Raw genomic sequence first — 25,416 nt, 5'->3', positions numbered from 1 at the left:
TGCAGAGGTGAGACATCTCTGTGCCTGGGGAGCCTGGCACTTGTAGCACTGAGGGGAGAGGGTGCACCTATCTCTGACTGCAGTTCCATTTTTGCATTGCTCTTGCCAGATGCTACTTTTTTGCATCTACTCTAATGCTATGTAAACTTGAAATATATTAACCAAAAAAAAAAAAATTGGTCTAGGCTGCGCTATCCTTCGCAACTGCTAGAGTCGCAGGCTTAGTGGAAAACTACTGCTACCTGATATTTTTCTTTTTTTTTAATATAAGTGTTCTTGGTAAGACATTGTTCATACTTGTTCATGTTCCTATCAAATCATTGTGGGGAAAACAAGTTTAAGTCTGTATTGAAAACCTCTACCGAATCACCAGAGTTCACTTGTGGCCGATCTCTTGATACAGAAACCAGTTCATGTTGAATTGGTTCTAAACGTGAAAGTTTTGCAAATGTAGTTTCAACAAAAGTCTCTGTGATGATACAAATTTTTAGAGAGGCCTGCTTTTCCAGGAGATGGTAATGGGTGTTTCTTCTAGGAGTTATGCAGTCTTCTACGGTTGCAAATCTATTTGCTCCCTGGCACAGCCTTCTACATTGAACTGTATGATGGGCTAGAGGTGCGTAACATGGATCAGAAACAGATGAAGCAACACTAGATTAGTCCTTCTCAATGAGGTTTGGCAGGAAGAGAATGGTAATGGATCTCTTTGCTAAGTTGTGGTGGTTTTTTTGGTTTGTGTTTGTTTTTTTTTTTTCCCAACATCAAAACTGGGAATAGCTATGAAATGTTTGTGTAATCGTAAGCGTGATCCAAGGGAATGTTCCTATTGTGGGTCATGAGCTTGCAATGGTAGAGAAAGTAAGTTTTTTCAAACAAGACTGGATAACCTGCTGTTGCAGTTTTAGGCCAGGTTGGCCAATGACAATATGACAAATGCTCTCCCCTACCTCTTGCTCCAAGGAGAGTAAGAAGAGAGATGAAGAGATTTATGAGTTTAGAAAAAAACCCCTAAACTAATGAAATACTAATAATAAAAGGAAATAATGAAATAGATACAATATATACAAATGTACACAAAACCATATCGAGTTCCCAGGGAGATGTCACTGGCAGGCACTGGGGAAGTTGCAGACTGGACTCGGTGACAGATGGGAACTGGAACACACTGAGTGGGATTAAAGGCAGATGGACAGACAGGGTCCTCCTCAGACCGCAGCCACTGCAGAACCACCCGAGCAACTGGAAAGGAGCTGGGCCTCTGCTCCCTCAGCTTTTATACTGAGCACGGTGGATAGGACGCAACACCCGATTGGTCAATTTGGGTCACCTGACCTGTCCCCGCCCCCCCATAGGTGTGACCCCCAAGGTTAAACACCTGGGTCAGCTGACCCTGGTTGCCATGGCAACGAGCGTGAGCCCGGGCCTGTCACTGAGCAGAGAGTTGGCCATGCTCCACCCCGAACTGGGACACCTGCAGAACACTAAAGGTCTCATAATGGATGAGAGTAGGTAACGTGAGGATTAAATTGGGTTTCAGTGCAGGCATTGGAGCTCTGAAGTGGAATATGCTCAGAGTGAAAGCTCTGAGTTTTCCTCACCCTCAAGTGAGGGCCTCAAGTGAGCTCAAGTTCTGAATTCCACCAGTAGTCTCCAGAAGGCATGTGATGTGTGGGATTTTCTAGGTGATTTTGAAGCTGGTAAATTTCAATTTATAATCCTCCTGTAGCTTTTTAGGGAAGCAGATGAAATGTGTTTTGCTTCATCCCATTGCTCAGAGCCGTCAGCCCATGCCGCATTTCTCAGTTGATGTGATAAAGCTGCTGTACAGTGGTTGCTAGATGTGGAGCTGTTGAGTCCATGTTATGACAAAATATTTGTGTTGCCTCAACCCTATTACTCTTCTGGACTCTAACCTTACAGCAGCTGTGTCCTAATATTGCTGTAAAGACTAGCTGTAGTCCTTCCAGAGTTGGTAAAACAGATGCCCAATCCTCTGGAGCCCATCCTTCTCTCACATAAGCTAGCATTAGAGAAGATGGCAAGATTGTAGTTTTACCATGGTAAGAAGAGAACAGATATGGAACGGAAAATTGAGGTGTTCTTGGAAGCAAAATACTGGGTATACTGATCTAAGACATCTGGATTCAGTTTCTTGTTCCTGCAACTTGTAACCACTCCATCAATTCTGTGGCTGTTTTTGCAAAACAGTGTATTTTTAGTAGCTGTGATGCGCTTTGAGGCTGCAGTAAAAAGACAAGGAATAAACTTGTGATTGGCTCAGTAATAGATAGAAGACTGAATAACAGAAAGCCCAAACTATTGTGTCCCCTTCCTCTTTGCTGCAGGGAGGAAAAAGTTGAAATGTTTGGTCTGAAGGTGAGACTAGACTTGGCAGACACACAAAGAGTTCAACAGCAAGCAACACGATTTTGCAGAAATGAGCCTTTTACAAGTTAATCCATTTTATCAGCAGTTTGCATGCTCATAGTTTAATGCTGCTTTTCTATGCATCTAGTGAAAACAGCCAGGGATTGCTCCAGTGCTCCTTCAGCTGCAAGCTGCAGAAGACACCTAGGCTAGTCTCTATTTGAAGTGACCTCTTATGTAAAAAACCAACCAACCAAAAAAAAACACAAAAAAACCCAACAACAACAAAAAAGCCAACTTAGTAATACTTCTGTTCAGTGTTTCTTCCCTGAAGTGGCATTTTTTAGTGTGTAAAAAAGAAAAGAAGGTGAACTGGGCTCCCCAGTTCAAGAGGGACAGGGAACTACTGGAGCGAGTCCAGCGAAGGGCAACCAAGATGATTGAGGGACTGGAGCACCTCCCTTATGAGGAAAGGCTGAAAGAGCTGGGACTCTTTAGCCTGGAGAAGAGAAGTCTGAGGGGGGACCTGATTAATGTTTACAAGTATCTAAAGAGTGGGTTTAAGGAGGACGGAGCCAGGCTCTTTTCAATGGTTCCCAGCGACAGGACAAGGGGCAATGGGCACAAGCTAGAACATAGGAAGTTCCGTTCAAATACACGGAAAAACTTCTTTACAGTGAGGGTGACAGAGCACTGGAACAGGCTGCCCAGGGAGGTTGTGGAGTCCCCTTCTCTGGAGATTTTCAAGACCCGCCTGGATGCAGCCCTGAGGGATGTGCTTTAGGCAACCCTGCTCTAGCAGGGGAGTTGGACTAGATGATCTCTAGAGGTCCCTTCCAACTCTGAAGATTCCGTGATTCCATGAAAATAAACAGTTTGTCTTTCTGTTTACCAGCTCTGGATCTCTGTAACTTACACTTTACAGATGTTTATCAGACTGAGAATAAGGCATAGCTTTTTGATAGTAATGATTCAACCAACTTTCTAGGAAAACTCAATGATTTAAAAGGTGAGATTTTGTGTTTATGCAGCTGAAAACCGCAAGTTTTCCTATGAAAATCCCTATCAATATATCCGTACCCTTAGCAACAAAATTCCTTTGGAATTCAAACTATGGTGATAAGGACATCATTAATTCCAATTTTTTTTTTCTACTAGCATATGGTCCGACCAGAGAACGTGGGCTTCTAGATGGAGAAATTTTAGCGATGATCTTTATAAGTCAAAGTTGAATGGAATTGGAAGACCTGATAACGTGAGTTAGAATGACTCTTACAAGTTCGTTTTTGTGAGCTTTTGATCATGCTTGTCACTAACGGTGTAGGAATATGAATCTTCCTGCCTGATGCTGTCACCTTGTGAGATGCAAAGACATTCCAAAACTTGAGATACCTGAAAGTGTTTACTTTGTAGGCAAGTGTCCCACTAAAAGGATTAAAATGTCTTTGTACATCTGGCCTTTTGAAGGCTGGGATGAAGATGTTAATGAGTGGTTGTTCCTGACGCTTGTACAGAGACTAGAGGTTTCTTTAGAGTATTGAAATGCTGCTTGTATTTTATTGAGGGCCTGTTCTGACAGCAAAGGGCTGGCACAATCCTCAGAAAAACAAATTCTTGAAAATCATGAGGATTACCTCTGAGGAACATACTGGTTCAAAACCCCACAGAGGTTATGTCTCGCAATAAGGTATTTACCGGGGGCTTGCTGTGCCTCCCAAGGCCATGCTGCTTAATAGAAATTGTGACCAGGAAGATGAGGTGATACGAAATTAATGGTAAGAGTATAGAAATTACTTGCTGCCTTCATGTGAGTGTAGCAAGAATTTCTGGTAAGGGCATTTAATTTTAGTAGTCCTGTTATTGAGAAGCTGTAGTAAAATTACCACTCTGCTCAGGTATGTTTAATCTTCTCTCAATGCTCAATCTTCTGGTATGTTTAAAAGTGAACACACAGCAAGCTTATTGCTAGCAAAAACACATTGCAGCTCTAGCTGGATACAAGAAAAGTGTGTTTCTAATGTATTAGGTGGTTAATGGGCTGTGTCAGACTTGTGGGGGTAGCAATGCACAGAACTGAGCTTGTATATTAGTTGAAGTCAGACTCCAATGAAGATATTCTTGAGTAGATTTCTATGGTATGATTAAAATGTTTACAAGCAAAATTCTTTCTATGCTTTTTGACATGTTTTTACAGTTCAGAGATTTCACTTAAGGCTATGTTTTCCAAAGCTGTTGCTTGGCAAAGTGTCTGAGTGTTTCATTGATCTCGGGCTTCTGGGTCTGCAGAGAAGCTACTGGAAGACGTTCAGGCTGATTTCTGAAAAATATTCCTATGCTGCTAAAATTCCTGTCTTATGGATCCTGGTGGAAACAAAGTAAGACCCCAAGAATTTCCAAAGTTTAACTTTATTCCTGCAAATGACTGCTGGCTGGCTGCAAAGCTACTGGAACTGTGGAGTTACCACCGCCCCCCCGCCAAGCCTGTGGCTGTGCTGGCAGCTGGATCTTACTAGAAAACCATTCACCTGGTGGCATTGGAAAAAAATCCTTGAAGCGTAAGCTATCTGGAAGCTCTTGGAGAGAACGCATTTGTGTTGCCAAATGCCATTCTTGGGGGGTTGGGGGGGGATGAGGGGGGAAGAAGCACAGAGAAACATGTGTTTGGTGAAATTCCAGTTTGGAAAGTTCGCGTTTTCCAATATGACCTTTTATTTTTCAAAAAAATTAAATGGTATTTCAACAAAACATTTTAATCTTATCAAAACACGATGTCCTAATTCACTTCAATTTTAAGCATTTCAAGATGCTTGAAAAGGCAACTAAATGGAAGCGCAGAGCCTACACAAACTATATTCTTAGGAAATAAAGCTTTTGTTCCTGTGCACTCTACCTGAAGTAAATGATTAACGTTTTCTATGCTATAAGCTGTAGGTGCTATGGAGCATGTAAATTCACATAGGAACCGTGAAGGTTCCACTTATTTGGTGCAATATCATTATGGTAATGTTGCACATCGTTATTGATTCCGCTATAAGAATGTAGGTTAGTGCCTATTTTCCCACCACCATTATAGCAATCACTAGAAAACATAATCTATGGGTATTAAGGCATATATGTGCTTTTCTGAGTGCTCTGAGCAATCATAGATGTAAACTAGCATTTCACTCAGGAATGCTTGTATTCTTTAATAAACTAAATTAGTCCCATCTAATTTAGCTCTTTTCCAAACACATCTAATCAGTGAGAAGCAACTGTACAATCGAACTCCAAGTAGTTTAATTACTCTTTTAGGGTTGATTATGTCTCCTATGGATTTTTCTTTTTTTTTTTTTTTTCCTTCTGGTAGAAATGCCTACAGCCTCCTCTAGAGTGACAGCCAAGTAGATGGCAGGAGTTTGGGATTGAGGGGTGGGGAGGCAGAATAAAAAGCTCTTTATTTCCACTGCTTTTGCTATCCTAATGAGAGCAGGAAATAACACGGCTTCATCACTATTCCTTATTCATTTGTAAAGTATCAAAAGTGTATACAACACTGCTCAATAGGTGGGAAAGGGCTAGGCAAACATGTCCTCACTACAGACCTTATAATTTAGAAGCAAATTGTATACTCACAGGGCAGTGCAATTCATGAAATACTCTGATTGGTCTAGTAATTACTTGTCTAACAAATGAGCTCACTTCATGTGTTTAAGTTCTGCTCTTTGAATAGTTACCTTGTTGTTTTGTCTTTGCCTTTTGTCAAGTATAGCGTGTTCTTTTCAGAGCAGGGTTTATCTTTTGTGTTTGTACAATGCTGACAGCTCTTCTTTCCCTGAGCAGCCCCCTCTATCGCCTCTGCCAGAGAAAAATGGTGAAGATGGTAAAGAAAATTACACTCTCTGTGTTTATAAGATGCATTGGCTGGTTTGGAAATAGGTACTTCTCAAAATTACCTCTGATTTGTGGGATTAATTAAACATTATCTTCAAGTGAGTAAATGTGCCTGACTCTTACATAAGCTCTGGTTGCAGATCAGGGTCTGCAACCCTGATTTTCTAAACCCTGCACAGTTTCACTGAAACTAAAGCTGACAGTTGTTGGCTTACATTTGGTATGTTAGTATTGCTACAGAAAAGCATGCTATAACATCTCCAGGGATGAGCTGAAATTTCATGCATTATTTCTACAGCTCTCTAAACTACTTCCAATGACTTTAGAATTGCCAAGAAAGGAAACATTAAAGGAAACAAAGCCTCCTGACCTACCAAACCAAAGGAAGCATCCATGACCAGCTGGATTACATTCTCTCTGCATTATTGGTTTTACTGGTTGTCCAGTAAAGGTCTTGCAGGCCTTCTATTATTGCTTTCAGACACAGGAAATTTGGACAAAAGTGTGCAGCATGCTGCAGGCAACACAGCAGAAGCCTGGAGACCACTATCGATGAAACTTTGATATGTGCCACAGAACAAATGCATGGACAAATGAGAGACTGCCCAGGATTTGTCCGCCCCCATGTTTAATGGGAGCACTGTTGTGAAGTTCTTTGCTTGTTGTGTGTCTTGCTGAGAAGCACCAGTAGCAGAGGTGGTAAGAGCAGGCAGCATCATCTGCTTGTGGGAGACCCTGATGAGATGGCTTAAGTGTAAAAACCCCTCTTCTGGATTGGATTTTTTACAGCAACCAGGTAGGGTAAATGGCGCACCAGCCTTGTGCTGCTTACAGTGATCTCAAGTGGACAACTTGTGATATTTTTCTAGCTGTATCTCTGTGTTCAGGCCACTGTGTGATAGCGATCTGCATGCTTGGTTCCTCCTCTTGTCACACCAGGAAGAGGAGGGCCCAAACATCACACTGCAGGTAGAAGTCAGTGTGTTTCTCTCATTACTTGTCATCTATTGCAAGCTAATGTTATGTTAGATGCCTACAAATTTATCGTGGGGGACTGCTCTGAGAAGATTAACTGTGAAGGTGTAAAACATGGACTCAGACCTCACTAGAAAGTGTCAGTTCTGTTTTGGCGAACTCTTTGAGGTTCTACTATATGCATTTGCTGTGCAATGAACTCCAAATCTTCTGAATTGTTATTCCTCTAAGATCTTAACAAGGGAAAACAATGCTGGGAACCATTAAGCATTTAACAAGGGAGGGGGAGCCTTCTGAGGAGAGTTCAGTAGCCAGCAGAAGCCTGTTAACTTGAGCAGCAATCCTATTTACCACAGCTGTTTGAACTGCAGATTGATGGGAGCTAATTAGAGTTCAAGCAGAACATCTGTGGGCTGTGAAACAAAGCTGGAGCGTGTGGCTTCCTAATGAAGCTGTGGTATCCATCATGGGGAAAGGAAAGCACCTTCTCAACAGACAGCAATTTGCTGGTTCATTGACTGTAAACTGCTGCTCATCCACTATTTGCTTGCTGCCACTGTTAATTTTGCTCAGGTGCGTGTGCCTCAAGACAGTAGCATTTCAGTTATCTGTGTGAATTGACAGAAATATATGGAGCAGCAGGGCAGGGCTTGCAGAAATGAGGGACATCAAATTGGAGGCTTTGGGTGATCAGAAACCTGTGCTTTGAAAGCGCTCTATATCACTATGAAAGCTGGTACATTTACCTGCTCAGACACCCTTTGGAGGAAGGTCAAAAAGGACCAGCCCAGAGTCAGTACAGCTCTGCTTTACCCTGAAGCTGAAGAAACTTCACTAGGAAGAGCCAAATCGGGCTGAATAAGCATTAGTTGTTTGTGCTTCTGTAGGAAATATGAGCCCACTGAAAAATGCTGGTATAAAAATTATTACAGCTGAAGAATAAAAGCAGACCTATGGTACACTAGAACAGGCTTCCTTAAAGAGGTGGTTGATGCCCCAAGCCCGTCAGTGTTTAATCGACAATGCCCTTGGTAATGTGCTTTAACTTTTGGTTGACCCAGAATTGGTCAGGACTAGATGATCTTTGTAGGTCCTTTTCAACTGAAATCATAGAATCGTAGGATTGGAAGGGACCTCTGGAGATCATCTACTCCAACCCCCCTGCCAGAGCAGGGTCATCTTAGAGCAGGTTGCACAGGAACGCGTCCAGGAGGGTTTTGAATGTCTCCAGAGTTGGAGATTCCACCACCTCTCTGGGCAGCCTGTTCCAGTGCTCTGCCACCCTCAGGGTAAAGAAGTTCCTCCTCGTGTTTAGGTGGAACTTCCTATGCTCAAGTTTGTGACCGTTACCTCTTGTCCTGTCCCCGGGCACCACTGAAAAGAGCCTGGCCCCATCCTCCTGACACCCACCCTTTAAGTATTTAGATTTGTTACTTCTGTTTCAGTTAAAAGCCTCTTTATTTCTGCTTCTTAAGTCTTAAAGCCTTGTACCTGGAATTTGATTGTGTACCTATCGCAGCAGGTCAGCTTCTGCCTGTTTCCTTTTGACAGGGCTTGTGATATGTATGTGTTGGGGAGGATTTCCCCTGAGCAAAGAGCACAGGTGAGCAGTTTCTGCCGGAAGCTTCGAGCTGTGTGATACCCACTGCATACACTGTCTTCCCCTGCATTATATAGAAACTGATGTAGTGAGAGCGAACTGAAATGGTACTGATGTGTCATCTTCCCAAGCTTCTCTCCAAGGTGCAGCACCGGAGCTGGTTTATGGTCAGAGCATCAAGTCTTGGGATGGTCTAAACAAATGGTAGAGCCTCAGTGGTTGTTGAAGCATCCCAACAGCTGTCAGTACTTGATTTTCAAATTCTTGAGATGCTATGGGGGATGTTGTACTGAATTACTTGGTCATTCAGATCAAACACTTTCCTCCAAACAGTTCTTGAAAAATGACTGTTTTTGTTCTTGAAACAAAAGTTAGTTTTCAGATTATGGATTCCTCAGCTTGGTATGTGAACTAAGAATGATCAGTGAGTGAAGGTTAAAGGTATGCAGCATGCAGGTGTTGTCTGAGCTGTCAGTATTTGCTGATACTACCAATGGCTGGACTAGAGATACATAGTTTGCAAAGCCTAGTTGTAGACTTACTAGGCGTGTAATTGCTATTATGTCTACTTCACTTCACTGAAACTTTGCCAGTGAAGTGTGTAGATCTCTACATACCTGCAGTAATTATGTCACTAGATGCTCTGACCTTTCCACTGAAAGTGGAATGCTTGAAATCAAGCCAAGTAATGTCCTTAAAGGACAGGAGATACAAAAACCTCTGAGTTGAGGTTGTCTGTCTGCCAAACAGGTTCGGCAGCTTAGGTATAGATTAAAATAGAAACAGAACATTAAAGATAATGGAATTCAAATTTTCTTCTCTGAAGCTTGCTGACCTAAAGCCTATGTGAGCTCCTGCTCATTTAAGGGTGGGTTGCCTCATGCTGTTCCTAGCATTGTTTCTTTCTTCCTGGCTGAAGGTTTTTTTGGTGTCACTCTATATCCAGCATATGTTATGAAAGATGCTTTTTAGAGTAGAGTGTCCTTAACAGGGACACTTTTGATGGCACTGGATGTTGTGTTTATACCTGTCCTTGCTCTTAAGTTTCTATCAGGACAGAGTTAAGGTTAGGGTTTTTTTTTTGTAGGGGGTGGGGGGAGTGTTCCAAGAAGAAGAGGGGAGAACACATCTCCCTCCTTTACACATAACAGATGTTAATTTCATCATGTAATTCACTAGTGGGAAGTGTTTCTTTAATGAAGGTAATAAAATAATCCATAGAGAACAGAGTAGGCATCTGCTTGGCTGGAATTGGCTCATCTTTCTACTTCTGAGTGGCATAACACTTCAGCAGTTGTTCTCAACTCATGTAAGAAATTATTTTGGGATTGCACAGGATTGATCTCCTAACCAAAGCCAAACTGAAAACTTAATGCATCACTTCTTTGTAGATTTAATAGCAGATTGAGTCAAATATTTAGATTGGGCTGTGTCAGAAGATACCTTCCCTGTTGGAAGCACATAGCTGTTCCTGTCTGGGAATCTCTGTTTTCTCCTAGGATCCCACTGGCATTACTGAGGCTCTGCCAATGCCAAGAGCATTGAAGGCTGTTGAACCCTATGGTGCCTCTCATGGAATCAGGGCTTGAAGTTGAGCTTTGCTTTCACTAGTCAGAGGAATTCTCTGGGTGAGCAACACCTAGCATCTGTGAAGCATTGGAGCATTTATCTTTTCAGCTTAATTGTGATGGGAATGCCATCCCAGAAAAAGAAAAGCACCAAATTGTTCTTATGTTCAGTACAATATTTAATCAACACCATAGTACTGAAAGCATTCTAGCTTTCTTCTGTGTCTCTGCTTCATTAGCTTTACATCTCTTCAAATCTGATCGTACGATACATCTTTGTCTCCCTTGCCCTGCATCTTAATTTCTCTCTTTGGTAATAGCCTCATGCCTCAATGCCTTAATTGATTCATCATGTAATGTCTTACTGTGTATCAGAGGCTACTTGCTGGTCTGTGTGAGCTAATACTTCTGCAGTAGCGTTCACAAAACATGCTTCAGAACATGAAGCTAGATCAAAATGTAATTGTATGGATTGTGTAATGGGATGGCATATAGTACCAGAAAATCAAACACAGGTAAATAGAAACAATGTTGTACTTAGCCATGATAAACGTGTTTTTGGTCTCTTTAGAAAAGCTGAAAAATCAGTTACTTATAAGCTTACCTGTTCTTACAGAAAAGACCAGTAGGAGTTGGTGAAATATGTTAATTTATAACAGGTTCCTGCTGTCATGTAAAATTTAACAGTCTGCTGCTAACTCTGAAAATCTCTGGGATATAATTATTCCCTCAATTCTTCTTAGTGGTTTTAGGAAAAGTTACAGAATAAGATTATACTATCTACAAATTCTGCAGGTTGTTATAACTGTTCCTTTAGGATCTGTTACACTTCTGTAGTGCCTATTTGTTTTATACTTATTGTAATTTGGAAAGCTTTTCTGGGGAAAAGTGAAAATATCTGTTTTAAACAGGCTGTGCTTCCAGCTTTTAAACTGCCTAATACTCACCGAAACACGCTTTTAAATGTTGCTGAAAGTTATTACACTGTTTCTAGCCATTGTATTTGTGCTTGGGAAGGCCAAAGTAAGAAACAGGATGAAACGTGGAACTTGAACAGCCTGTTTTTATTATTCAAACTAAAAGAAAAAAATAACAGATGGGGGGTGGTGGTGGTGTATTTGTTTTAATATTAGTTATATTGTCTTAAATACAAATGGTGGGTATATTGTCTTAAATACAAAGCTTCCTTATACTCATAGAAGGGTTTCAGTTTGATCCAGTGCTGCCTGTGGTGAAGCTTTGGAAGTATTGTAAGCAGCCTGATGCTTAGGTGAGGTGAAGCCCACCTGAACTCTAGCACTGTAAATGTCTAAAAGGTAACCTGATTTTGGAGGTGTGTTTTATAGGTGGTTAAAGGAACCTATATGGCAAGGTTAGACAAACTGCCTAACTTTTAGGGTGAAATGAATTCTACCCTGCCTTTTCCATGCACAACAGATCAGCCAAGGAGTAGCAAATACACTGTGAATTTGTGTCCCTCTCATTTCAGTAATTAAGCCCCATGTAACAATGTCTTAAGTGAAGTTAAATAGCCATTCCTAATAACTGATCTCTATTTAGCTCAAATAAGATGGATCTCAGCTGACTACATCAATGTAAAAAACCACAGTGCTTTATCTCTGCTAAGATCTGATATTAAGGTAGGTGCCTCTGTACTGAAGACTCCATGTCTCGCTTATAAAGCATATCCCTACTTTCACTGGAGTTTCCAGGGTTGAAAGTATGGAGAAACACACAGGGGGCTTAATCTAGTTCTAAGGGAGGTATGTTTGGTACTGGAAGCATTATAGTTGCTTCTGGTTGATGCATTGCATGGACTAAATTGCTCTGCCACTAACAGTGTGAAACTACCTGGAGTTTATGGCAGCTATTTTCTAACCATTTACTGCATTGTTCCATGTAAACATGAAATAAATGGTTTTCAATTGGTGTAAATTTCCTAAAGGGTGTTAAGGCTAGTCTAGAAGACTCCCAGTCATATGTTCCAGGTGATACATCTTTGTTACATTGTCTGAACCTAACCTTTTGAGTGGCCAAAGTGTTCTGCGTGATTAGGAAAACTGTCTTGACAGTCAGTTGCAGAGCTTTAACTTTGACGTTAGCTAAGAAGAGGTTTCAGAAGAGGTTTAATGCACTGGAATGCTAACGTAAGTGAAAACACGTCTGATAGAGGTTGTAATGAATGACTTTGGAATGGTGAGTATTGCAAGCCTATTGTGACATTGATCACAATAACATATTTAACATGTTAATACTAAACATTACCCAATAGTGACTGAAGATTTCTTTTGTCTCTGTGCTCTCTAGATAGAAGAGGTGGTATTTATTATAGTGCATCTTCCTGAATAGCTTTGCAAATTGGAATTAATTATTAGTTGCTAATTTCTTCTAATGTGAATCCATTCTCCTTCTGCTTGCAGCACCACATTTTCTATTGCCTTGCTTTATTTTAGTACTTTACAATTCTAAGCTCCAAAACTTTCAGGGAAATGAGAAATGTGATCAAGGACAAGTTAATTCAATGTCAATGTTGTTGGAAAACTGACCAGGATCAGTGTACAGTGACAGTAGCTTCCCAGGCTGGGCTTAGATACTATTACCAGGGAAGCCCAGTGTCTAGAGTCAATCTGTGGGGAAATTTTCAAGGACGTTTGTTTAAAAGGCAGATAAATGCACGATTGAAGGCAGAGAGAAGGGACAGGAGAGCGGAGGCTCCAAGAGATACAACAAGGCAAAGAAGACCTTATATAAAAGCCAGGAAGCGAAGACGTCTTTGCAACAATACTGAGTCTAGGCCAGTGCCAGGAGCTGTCTTTATAACTTGTCTGCCCCTGTGCCATCCCCCAACAAATTTCGGTCATTAAATTCAATAAAGACCCATCTGAAATATTTTAAAAATCAATTTCTAACAGTTTTTGTTGATAAAGATCACATCCAGTTCATAAATAACTGCATAATTTATAACGATGCATTAAACATTAAGATCTAGGACTATGCAGTCTTAATGCTGCTGGTGCATTGTGCATTTTGTAAATAGTAGCAAAAAGTCAACAACAAGCTAATAACCTTTAGGAACAAGTTTTGCAACTACACATCTAAGTATAGCTTTGATATTTTCATGTTTATTTATAAATGCATCTTCAGAATACTGTTTAGTACAAGTAACTTATTTTATTTGGTAGGCAGCACTTGGCACAACAGGCAGTTACACTTTAAAATCATTTTTTTTGATCTTAAAAAGCTATTTTATAAGTTTAACATAAACCTAGAGGTCAAATGTGAGATGGGACTATGCTGGGATTTGCGCAGGCGGTAATTCAGTTGCAGACTTGTTCATCTGAACTTTGGATAATGTGAGAGCCTTGAAAGCTCTATAAGAAGAGCTAACAATTGGAAAGTGATTTGAATCTAATGCTTGCTAAATTGAGAGTTAAATGGCATGGTTTTAAACAGAACTCAAGCTATACTGTTTTCTCTTTAAGTGTGTTCACTGGTGAATAACTGATCATGTGTTTGGGTGGAAATTGAGACTGTGTAGGTACCTGACTAGTTGATCTGTAGATGTTAGAAAGTAGTTAAGTGTTGTGGTGCAGAGAGCACAAGAGTCCATTTCTACAGGCAAAAACTGGTGTGCTCTCAGCACAGAGTGCTGAGAAAAGTATTGCTTTTTCTGGTACTGCTTGCAAGTAGCTTTAATCACATCTTTGTGTTGAGTGTTAAGGGGGAACAGGGACTGAAAATCTGGCTGGCTCAAAGGGGAAAGCTGTCACTGCTCTGCACCAGTGGTGTTCACTGAAACTGCAGGAATCTGTGGTGAGGCTGGATAAGCACGGTATTTTCTTACTTGAGAAACAGAAAAGCTATTGGGACAAGGTGGGGCTGGATGATTAGGTGAAGTAAGGAAGAGAAAAGTCACTCTCTGCAGCAAAGTTTGGAGGCAATGGGGGTAAAGAAAGTGACAAAATAGCTGCAAACTGACAATGAAATCCAGACTGGAGTAGAACACAGGAACATCAATAGGAGCTTTATAGAAGCTGTATTAATGTGCCATGTCTCTCCATCCTTTTTTTTTTTTTTCTTCAATGTGATTGTTTAAATTGTGGCAGGGACCAAGGGAGTTGAAAGGGAATGAAAAACCAAGGTGAATCTTTGTGAGACCATGTGTGCATTTGATCTGTTTCTTCTATGCAGTTGTAGAAGTGAGCTGTGTATCACAGTTGTTTTATCAGGCACAGAGAAATCAAACGCTAACTTGGAACCAGAGAGTTCATGTCTATGTGAGAAGGACCATGAACCTGTAGAGATATTTGGGGACCTCTGGGCCAAGGAGACCACTCTTTCTGCACTTAGATATGAAGAAATTTTCAGAGCATTGGTATGGTAATAGAAAGGCAAACAGTACAGATGGGAAAGCTCCCATGTCATAGAAGAATGGAAAGTGCACAAACAAATAGTAACTGATTTCACTTTTCTTGTTAGTTTATGTCATGTTGAAAAGCTGTTCTTCCCAAAACACCTCTAAATGTTTGTGTTCCGTTCTCCAATAAAGTTGACTTTTATGATCCTGTATCTCCTGATCTAAGTAGTACATAGATTTTGCAATATCAGACCCAATAAAAGTTGTGGGAGTCCTGACTATCTACAGCACAGCTAGACGTTAGTGTTAAGGATTACAAAACAGCAAGAAAAAGCTTGACTGAAAAACCCTCCCCTTATCTCTTGTTTTAATTCGGTCTGAGAAATCAGGACTGATAGGCCTGTACCGTCAGCTGCAGTCTGACCTTTTTTTTCTTTATTCCAAAAGAGTTGGTATTTGTAGCAAGAAACTCATGGGGAAGGGAAGAATTAATTCTCCATCTGTGCAGGTGGAATCCCAAAGCTAGCCCTAGCGTGGTGATCCTGGTGTGTGCAAGGAAGTGAGTTAAGTGGTGAGAAGCTGCTGAGTTTGTGGCAATGAGCAAGATGCCTTGATCAACTCTTTCTCTTTAGATTAGAGAAAGGCTCAGACCAGGGAAGGTGTCCATCCACTTGCATTTGCTGGCCTTGCTCCCTCTGCCAGCAGCCCTAAAACAGAAGCACTGGAGCGAACCAAGCAAGAGCTGATTTGAACTGGGGCTGACCCAGACCAGCAATTCCCATGGATGAGGCCACAACAGTGTATGACGGTGAGCAACAACCCAGGGTGGTCAGGCTTTACTGGACAAATTTGTGCGGCAGCTCTCGTCTGCATCACTGTTATGCTCCTCTGATGCATACTGGGTGCACAGATAAAAAGGGTAAATCCCTGACACCCCCACTCGAACTGCCCTCCATTCACAGCAGGTTCAAAAATCTTTCTGTAGCAGTGGGTATAGGAGGGAATTGCTTAGCTTAGCTGCTGATCTCAGTGGATTTTCTTCTTTAAGGGGATTAGTCTGGCCCTTGGTGGTGTTTGTTTCTCCTCATGTGTTTTTGAATCTAAGCAGTGGAAATCGTGAACGCAGGAATCTTTTTGCTGCTTAACCACAGGGCATGATGTGCTCTACCATGAGATAGGACAGTTGGCTTGCTCTTAGAGCATGAATAAGCACACTTTTTTCATTAGGAATATGACTGCTTAACTTGGCTGATAAATGCACAGAAGTTTGGGGTGTTGCCTGCACATAACTGCCTCTGCATGTAAGCCAACCTATCGTTATGGGAGAGAATGTGATTATTTTCAAATTAATGTTCCTTTGACTAAACACCTCTACTTTCCATCATCGCTCTTTTACCTTCAAACACCTTTGTACAATAGCACTTATATTGAAAGATTGTTTCTAAGAGAGTTACATAGAATAAATCTGCTGAGACTATAGTATAAGAGAATAAGAAACCGCAATGATAATACAGTATGTTCCTGTTGCCTCTCCACTGAATTGGAAATGTGCTGATGAGTATTGCCATTGCTTCTTGGCTCCCAATTTAAAGGCAGATTTTCTGAGATTGTGATTTTGCAAAGTGACTGTTTGAAGAGATGGTTTCAAGATAAGAAAAATAAACCATTTTAATGTATATTTGAATACAAAGCATTTATTACAACTGCTGTAAAAAGGAAGAAAGGAAATTGCTGAACTTTCCAGGAGAGTTGTGCAGGTCTCAGGTCTCCAGTTTGTGCCTTTTGGTATCCATTATTCATATGGTACGTCCTACATTTGTGCTTCCTCAATCTGTGTTCCCTCTTTCCTCTTTCCCTACACTGCATTACAAATTAGACTTTTTATTTTTTGGGGGTGCTGTAGTAACATATACAGTACATAAGATGGCTAGAAAAAATATTAGAAATATGATTGACCTCTATGAATTATTTACAGAAAGACTAAGAAACCACAAAACCCAAGTAGAGAGAAATAGGAAAGGATATAGCCTTGTTACAGAGGGATTGAGGAGACCTTGGCTAGTGTCTATTAATTCCCTTTTTCTTGGATAGAATCCACCTTTGCTGAGCAGCAGCTTTCTGAGCTGCCCAGATCCATTCCACGTGGTTCCTCCCACATGCTCTCTGAGCTTGGGGAAATCACATCACTATCATTCAGTCATGTCCTTCAGGGTCCATAATGGGGACAAGTACTGTTTCATATCTTCATCAATGACATAGAGAGTGGGACCCTCAGCAAATTTGGACAAGCTCAAGAAGTGGGCTCGTGTAAACCTCATGAGGTTCAATAAGGCCAAGTGTGGGGTCCTGCACATAGGTCGAGGCAATCCCCACTGTCAATACAGGTTGGGGGATGAAGGGATTGAGAGCAATCCTGCCAAGAAGGAATTGGGGGTACCGGTGAGTGAAAAGCTGGACATGACTTGAAAACGTGCACTTGCAGCCCAGAGACCCAACTGTATTCTGGGCTGCGTGAAAAGCAGCATGACTAGCAGGTTGAGGGAGGTGTTTCTGCCCTTCTGCTCTGGTGAGACCCCACCTGGAGTTGCAGCATCTGGCTCTGGAGTCCTCAGAACAGGAATGACATGGACCTGTTGGAGTGAGTCCAGAGGAGGGCCACGAAGATGATCAGAGGGCTGGAGCACCTCTCCTGAGAGGACAGGCTGAGAGAGTTGGGTTTGTTCAGCCTGGAGAAGAGAAGCATCTGGGGAGACCTTATTGCAGCCTTTTAGCACTTAAAGGAGGCCTACAGGAAAGATGGGGACAGGCTTTAGTAGGGCCAGTAGTGATAGGACAAGGGGTTAATGGTTTTAAACTAAAAGAGGGTAGATTTAAAATAGATATAAGGAAGAAATTTTTTACAATGAGTGTGGTGAAACACTGGCATATGTTGCCCAGAGAGTTGGTACGTGCCCCATCCCTGGAAACGTTCACTCAGGTTGGACGGGGCTCTGAGCAACCTGATCTGGTTGAAGATGTCCCTGCTCATGGTGGCAGGGTTGGACTAGATGACCTTTAAAGGTCCCTTCCAACCCAAACTATTCTATGATTCTATTCTATCTGAAGTTGAATTTCCAAGATATCTGGGAATTGAAAAAGAAGCCATCATTGAAACAATAGGTGTGTGGTCGCTGTAGCAGTGTTCTTCCTTACCTCTGACATAAATGCATCTTCTGGCTTCCTAGGGCGTTTGCAAGGGCCAGGTACTTGTTCTTTGCTAAGAACTAAATAACTGTTTCTGAAATTAGCCCTTTGGAGTTTGTCAGAAATAGAAACCCTTGATTTATACTGCTTGGCTGGGCCCACCTCATTGCCTTGAATGCACTCCAAAATATGAAGAGGTGCTGAGCTCAGCTGCTCTCAGCTCAGTGCTGTCTTCTGATGGATGCTTTGAGGTGTGCACATATGTGGGTCTCTGATGAAAAAGCAGGGTCTGGTGGACGTCCCCTTGTCAGTAGCACTTCTGTTGCTGCACCTAAGACCAGAAATATTCTGTCAGAGATCCTTAGATACTTGACATATCCGTATCTTTTCCTGAATTTTAAGTTTTGTCTTAAATGTTTCATTGTGGCCTGTGTCTACAGCAAATGACTCTGTGTGCTACAAGTCATTTTAATGACTATCATTAATTCTTTTTGAACTGTTTACCTTAATGCTCTGGATATTTTTTATTTTAGAGGCTCTCTCTGGAACCATTAGCACACTCTGATTTGATAAGGTGTAATATATGCTCTCTTCTGCCTGATTATTGTTGTCACTCAGTACAGGTTTGCAGTTCCTTCAAAGGCGCAGCTCTCTGAAATCTGCCAGGCAGTGCCTAGAGCATCTAGCTGCCAAGTGCCAGTTTTCATCAGCAATGACGAGAGAGAAAGCTGCCCTTTCCCAAATCACTTTACGTGCGCTCTTATTGCTTATATAATTTGTTTCTCTCAAGTGTTCATCTTTTTCTCTGGTGATCAGAGAGCCAGAAGCCTGTACCACTCACTTCAGTTACTGTTCTGTGAGCTATGGAGCCCTCCAGGAGTGAAGGCATAGCAAAAGCCAAAGATTTCCCTTTGCTTCCTTGCCTTTCTCTTTCATGTAGCTATGCTCATAGAGCTAGCTAATCCATCTTTCTTGTTCTGAAGAGAAAGGATATTTAGATATACTTGCACTAACCTAAATACAGCCATGTTTACAAATGTCTTCAGTTCAGTGGTCTTAATTTTAATCCAGGCTTGTGTCTACTGCTGGAGTCAAACAGCAGTATTTTTGCCACCTAAAAACCTGTAAGCTACCACTGTTGGGAAAAACACCACCTCCCTTCACCACCCGCGCCCTACCCCCCCACCCCCCAAAAAAAACCCAAACAAATTTCTCTTTCACATACTCACTCTCCTGCCATGACTTACTAGCACTCTAGTTATCAGCCTGTAAGAGGAAGATTACCTCAAAGCCCTTATGCTATGTGTGCATTCAGGTTATCATAGGATAACAGAACTAGTGCTTTTAAAGGAGTGGTGTGGATGGAAGATAGGCAAGAAGACAGCAGTGACCAGGGTCAGACCTCAGGTTCTGGATTTGTCCCATTCATAACTGTCATCCAGTTAATTACAACTGAGCAATGACTTCAGTCTTACCCCTATAGCTAATACAGATCCTATAACTTTAGCTTTGTTTGTTTTGAGGATTAATGTGCTTAGCTAAAAAAAAAAAAAAATATATTTGCATCTGGTGGATAGTTTGTAAGAAATGTACCTAGGGAACAACTTCCTGGTTTTGTGTATTTTTTCCCCATATGCTACAATATCATCGTTAGGAGCTGTGGTGGGATTGTTTTGTGTTAGTAAGAGGTGTCACCTCCTCTAGCTCACCGTAACATCCTGGTTCTGTCTGAGTGAATTCCAGATCTTGTCAATGGGTGAACCAGCTCCTGATGCCAACACCACCAATCAATCTTAGCTAACAGTTTTCGTTGCTTTTCAAATAGCTTCGTTGTCATTTTGCAAGTTTAACCAAGCATTGGAAAAAAGCTTATGAAATGAGAGAAAAAGAAATTAAACGTAACCAGTGATAACATATTTGGATGTATATGTGTGCTAATAACAGGTCTAAGGGTATTAGGATCTTTCTCTGTCACAGTAGCAGTGCTCAGTCTTCCTGCTGGAGCTGAGCTGGAAGCTTTCCCTGCCAGGGGTTAGAGGTTGACTCTGTTTAAAACTCCTTATCTTTGTTATGAGTGCTACGAGGACACGATGATATGTTTATCTTCTCTTTTTTCTTTTTCTTTTTTTTTTTTCTGGAAACAGCATGGGGCCCTCCAGCCCTTTCTTGAACAGTGCAAATGGCTGTTTCCTGGTCAAGAATCAGAGCCAGAGCTAGCCCAAGAAAATCCATCAGAAACCCAAACCAAAACAGTAAATTTCTACATAAAGCTTGTCAAAAGTCAGCATGAAAGTATAAGGACATCATTTAAACCTGTGTTGCTTTGCTTTTCTTTTCTATGGCATGCGTCCTTAGCTGCTTTTAATTTATTGTGTCCTACCCTTATTTGTGTTGTTTTTTTCTCTCCCACACAGGTTTTTATTATTTGATAAAGAACAGAGTGTTCTTACTGGAACTGGAAAGAACAGGCTGCTTTTACTGGAAGAGGGAAGTAGAAGAAGGCCTACCCTTCCCTTCCCAAAAGGGTGCCGATACAGTTCTAAAAAGAGGGTGAGTTGCAAGTGGCTATATCAGGGATGCATGATCAAGATTTCTAAAAGAAAGAAAATGCAAAATTATTGAACTACTGATTGTAGCATTAAAAACACAAACCAGTGGAAAAGAGCTGCTACTTGTTATCAAAATGTATGTCTGCTGATTTAAAGTGTTCTTTCATGGAGAAGTTACAGGTCTTAAATTTTAGATGAGCCAATGAATGTGTGAAGCGAAATGATATAGATACTGTGGTATATAGCTTCCTAAAGAAGCTTTTGGTTAGTTTCAGCCAGGAACTGAGAAATAGCTGATGTTCATGTAAGTGATGTGTTGTGAAAGATGGTTTAAAAAAATAGTTTGTGCACTGGGGGAAGCTTTATGTTCATAACAATATGGAAAAGGGGTGAGTGAGAGGAGAGAGTTGAGACTTGATACAAAAAGAGACAAAATTAAAACTGTTGCAGAAGGATTTCATCATTTTGAGTTTCTGAACAAGAAAGTGGTAAAATAATTCTATGTTAGTGAAAGGAAAGTAATGAACGCAGGGAAGAATATTGCCCTAACTGTATGTGCACAGGGGATGGGCTTGGAATTAAATATTGTCATTTGGGAAAGAGATCTGTGAATTATATTCTCGGTCAGTACAAGAACTTTAAGGCCAAATGAAATAATGCAGAAGGTCTGAATGCAAATAACTTTGATGGCAGCATCAGCAGCGTAATTACGTGCTGCATAAAATGTGTTTTGAAGGCCAGAAACATAGATGGTTTCAAAAGGCAGATGGTCACAAAAGTAAGATCCATCAAGAATTCTTAAACAGCGGATGGTGGTAATTCAAACTCCTGCTCTCAAATTTTCTCAAACGAGGTTTGCTGGGAGTGTAAATTGTATACCAGGAGGTATGATGCTGTGTCTGCTTTTAGCGTGTGTTGCCTGCTACTGGGAGTCTGGTACTCAACAAAACACTCTAGTTTGTTACATGTGACTGCTAAAAGGTTAAGAGCCTCCTTTGTTTGCAAAAAGATGTTGAAAATTAACTTCCTCATGCAGAGGGTCTCTGGGAAATATAAAACAGCCTACGTGGGTTTTTTTACAAGCTGAAATGTAAAAGTTCTTTGGCAAGATCAATGCAACAAAGGAAGGACAAATTTTCAACGTAAGTGTTTTACCTAATGGTTCACCTAATGACTTGTCTAATGAGCTTTGCTATGACCACTGTGTAAACACCTTTACAATGTCATAAGGCAAAGTTAGGGAAGGGCTGCTTTCAGTTCCCAATGGCACCTGGCACAGAGTGGCAGTTTTTTTTACTCTACTTCTGTACAGAGGATAGTATTAAGAATGTATTAACATACCCATATCAGGCTAGAGAGATTTAAATTTTTCTAGTTCATCACCACTTAAGTACTGTATGATGTCAGTCGCAGGGGTGGAAATAAGTCCAGGCTGCCAGTCCTCTACTTGGAATAAGACAATACCAGAAAAGAACAGTGCTTCTGTGATATGAAGGTGTTTTGAGGAAAACCTTTTAAATTTTTACCCAAAAGCGAGGGAAACCTGGGAGAAGGGAGCTCTAAGGGAAGGCAGGAAAAGGAGAGTGCAATTAAAAGTGGTTCCGTTAACAGAAGGAGGGTCTGAATAAAGAGGTCTTTTGAGGGCGTTCCCATAGTAGGAAGAAAATGTTCCTCTAGCTCAATATTCCTTTTCCTAGGAAACAGATATTTGAACCAAAGTAGTTGATGCTGTGAAATGCATCACAAGTGAAGAACCTCACAGTTTAAAGGCCAGAGCTGAAGAACTGGGGAAACTTATTTGAGGAGGAACTTTCCTCAGTCTCTGTCATTTTGGTGCAGGAAGTTAACAGATGTCTTTCTGGACAAGAAAAAATGGCATGAAAGTTTCATGAATCCCAAGATAAATGGAGATTTGGAGGGAATCTTGTTAGTAGGAGATGAATAGAAACAACTGAGAGGTTATCTATAAATGATGAATATTCTTTGTGAAGAGTAAAAAAGGTTCTACATTACTGTGGTAGTGATAATGGAAAATGGCTTGCTGAGTGACAGAAAGATATTGTCTGCAAAGGAATAGGGAAGCTATTTACTGGCCCTTTTCCTTTGCCCATAAAATTATGTCTTCTGTTCTGTCAAATGTCAGTAGACAACACCTTCTACAGTACGGTCAGTTAAAAAAAATATCGATGTGATGATAAAATAGAAGAAGTTTTTTTTTTCCTGTGACTAGAGTATTTCTCAAAGCTTTAACTTGTTTCAAATACGGGACAATGTTCTACTGTTTTCTGCACTTCCCCCATCTCAAGCTTTGTGGCCCAGAGTTCAAGGCTGTCTGAGCCTCCTGAGCAGTACGATATAAGGGTTTTCCAAGTACTAATTCCCACTTGAATCAGAGCATCCTATTTGATGGGAAAAGTTTCTGCTCTGATTCTAAATATATTCTTTGATGTAGAAATTATCATAGATGTTGAAACTGTTCACCCAAGATTAATCATCTTTTTTGTTGGTGGAAATAAAAATGTACTTTTATTTTTAGTCCGAGTAGATTGTACTGGTAGTGAAACAATCTGAGAATATGGACTGAACGCTAAGAGAGTGTCCTGGCTCTTCCTGATCACGCAAGCGACTTCCCATTTAGACTAATTCCTTCAGCTCCCTGTTCCTTGTTCATTCCCCTAATGTCAGGACGATAATGCCAATGCCCTTCCTGCCTGTTCCTTTGCAAAGCAACATGAAAAATAACATTCTGTGTAGACAGCTCACTGCCATTACCTACTGCTGGCCAAGGATTATTGCCTCTTAATTTTTAAATGAAAGTTGAGTTGTGAGTACTGTCCTTATCTCTTTGCCTGCACAGGGCCTAGGATAAGCCTGGAGTGTGGAGTCCAAGCACTGTCCAAATAACCAAAATATGGAAATACAGCACTTGTAGGCTGTGTAAACATTCACTGAAAGATGTTTTTTGGAGTCTGGTCTGGGGTCTAAGCATGTTGTTGCTTCAAATCATGGTCAGGTTTAGTGGATTATGCTGCCTCCCTTCTGCAAAGCCCAGAAAGGACTATTGCTGTCTTTGTGCATTCAGATGCAAGAAAGATTTATTTAATTAGCAAGCTAGAGTAAATATGAAATGTGCTAACTTATTTGTAGGTGTTGGACATGTGGGACATCAGGAATCCAGCCAGGATAAAAGCTGCTTAAAATTTTTAGAATAACCGAAATGGGAGAATTTTTTTCATGGAAAAAAGTTTCTTTGAAAATACTCAAAAACCAAAGCATTTTAATTATACAAGGTGTATCATAGTGCCCCGGTGCGTTATAGAAGCTACTGTGCTTTGTACTTCCTACGTCACAGAATGAAGGTAAAGTGTAGATCTCTACTGTAAAAAAATTATTTCTCATCTCTAATGAAATATTTCAACTGATTCTTGGAGGAATTTCAGAAACTTCGCCTGTACAATGGTTTTACTTGTTTGTTTTGAGGTAGGGAGAGAGGAAAGGGAATCTTTGCCAAAACTAAATTTTTCTACTGGAAAGTTTCAGCTAACTCTTTATCTCAACCTGTTTGACTAGGGCAGAGGTGATGATTTTCCCCTCCTGATCATCTCCTCCTGGCGAATAAAGCTCTAGATAATATCTTGCATTTTAATGGCTATAAATTACAGAGCTGCCGAATCTCTTCCTGCCTAATCTTATTTGGTGTTTTGCTTAGAAGCTGCTTGACCCTGCAAACCCTTCTGTCATCTCTTATGTTCTCCCTTATTTCAGGGAGAAAGGGTTTTGAAAAGTCAGTGACCCATTATGCTGGCAGGTTGCTGACTTGCTTTAAAATAAGGTTGAAATTCTGTGTCTTCATTTAAAAATCCTAAGAAAGGACCTTGCTGAGGTTTAGGTTATACTGAGCAATACCATCGGACCTTTGTGAGATTTTTTTGGAGAGACTGAAACCAGATAGAGAGGAGTTTGTTTTCTTAAAACTGCCCTGTCTTAGAAAAACGTCCTGCATTCTTGTGCAGACAGTAATGCTGCTAACAAGAAACCCTAAAAGTAAGTAATTTACTCTGCATCTCCTTGCCAAAAAACGCTGTAACGCAGTGGTCTTGAGCTTCCCAGTAAGGTCACAGCTCACCCACTTGAACATGTACCTGGAGCCCTGATAAGTTTAATGATAGCTGAAATTCTGTCCTGCTCAGGAACTGACCTTTCACAAATTAAAACTTAAAGTACAGTAAAAAATTATGAAAGCTACTAAAGAAAACCACGAGGTTTGGTTTTTTTCTTCTTTTTTTTCTTTTTTTGGTGTGTGTTTGTTTGTTTTTAAATAAAAAGCACCTTGGGTAGTACTTAGGGTTATATTTTTATCAGACTTCTTAAACTGAAATGTTCAATAATTATAAGCTGTTAAAGTACTATTTCTGCTAATAGGCAGAACTGTGTTCCTAAGTTTTAAATATTTTTCTTGTTGCTGTTTAGGCTTTTGTCTGTAATTAGCGAGGCCAGAAAAGCCTAAGTCTCCTGTGTGTTCTAGACTTGATATTTGCTCTGCTCCAGTAATCATTTCTAATTTCTACATTTGAATAATGTAGAATTAAATTTTCTAATTTCATATAATTTGGAATCCTGGAGACGCATTAGGATGATATTTTAATAGAAAAACCTGAATTGTGGTGACTGGGTGTCTTTACTCTTATTTGAACTGAACACTCAGCATCTACTCTGACTGCAGACCTAATATGTTTTTTAGCTGTTTGCAGGATGCTTATTATTGCTTGCTTTATATAAAGAATGCGAGAAAGAACTGTAGGTGAGGTGTTGGTGAAAGAGGAAACATCTTGTCACTAAGGGGTATATATTTGCCTTCTCGTTGACAGCTGAATGTAAATTGTTATTTACACAACTGTGGGGTTTTTTTTGTCTTGGAAGTGGTGAAGGGACTGCAAGAGGGGACCA

This window comes from Rissa tridactyla, chromosome 6, assembly GCF_028500815.1.
Source record: "Rissa tridactyla isolate bRisTri1 chromosome 6, bRisTri1.patW.cur.20221130, whole genome shotgun sequence".
NCBI lineage: Eukaryota > Metazoa > Chordata > Aves > Charadriiformes > Laridae > Rissa > Rissa tridactyla.
The sequence above is the reverse complement of the archived record's forward strand: the minus strand, read 5'-3'. Positions refer to the sequence as shown.